The sequence below is a fragment of the Malurus melanocephalus genome, unplaced genomic scaffold, assembly GCF_030028575.1.
Source record: "Malurus melanocephalus ecotype Western Australia unplaced genomic scaffold, MMel_1.1 scaffold_316, whole genome shotgun sequence".
NCBI classification, from domain to species: domain Eukaryota; kingdom Metazoa; phylum Chordata; class Aves; order Passeriformes; family Maluridae; genus Malurus; species Malurus melanocephalus.
This window is the reverse complement of record NW_026623548.1, coordinates 572298-573146: the sequence shown is the minus strand read 5'-3', so window position 1 is coordinate 573146 and position 849 is coordinate 572298.

Here is an 849-nt window from a genome sequence, read left to right as displayed (position 1 = left end):
TGGTGAGAGACTGCCCATAAACCTCATGTTTACTTCACCATTTCTGATGCTTTCTACATGTGCTGAAACTGCTTTCAGGTGGCCGTGACATTTTGTCAAAAATAGAGATGGCAGTTGGGAAAGGAAAGAAAAGTAGTTTATTGTCAGCCTAAACTTTAAAAGCATTTTCTTTATTGGAGTTAAAGAGCTGAGTGCCTCACCAGAAATACTGCAGACCTTTGTCACAGATACTCCATTGTTACAAACCAACTGAGATTTCAATGTTTTCATTCAGTTCTTCCTCACAGTTCTGATGGAACAGAATATTTAATATAGCCACAAAATAATCTCAACAAATACTGCTGTGCAGTAATTYCCAATGCTTCCAGATCTCACAAGGGAAGACCAAAGGTAACTCTTCTGAGCTAAATGATACAAGCTTGAATGTTTAAAACAGGTAGAGACTATTTTTGTAGCTATCTAAATGCAGAAATAAGATGCGCCAAAATTCAAGTAGACCAGAATTAACAGCTACAGAGGAAATTCCARATGGCCATAAAAAACCATGGAAAGGAGCAGCAATTCCTCCATCCARTCACTGGAGTTGTCACTGGACGCTCGTGTGGACTCCAGCTGTCAAGGAAAGGGAGTTCTTTTAGGATACTTGGAAAGGGAGTGAGCCACAAAGATCAGCTGTGAAACATTTGGGGTCTGAGGAAACTCCCCTATCCCATTTTGCCAGCCAGCACTGCTGGAATCGGGGCTGTCCCTGCATGCTGGGGTATGACTCCAACCCCCACATCCCAGGATGGCACAGCTGGCTCCAACCCCACATCCCGGGATGGCACAGCTGGATCCCTCCCCACATCC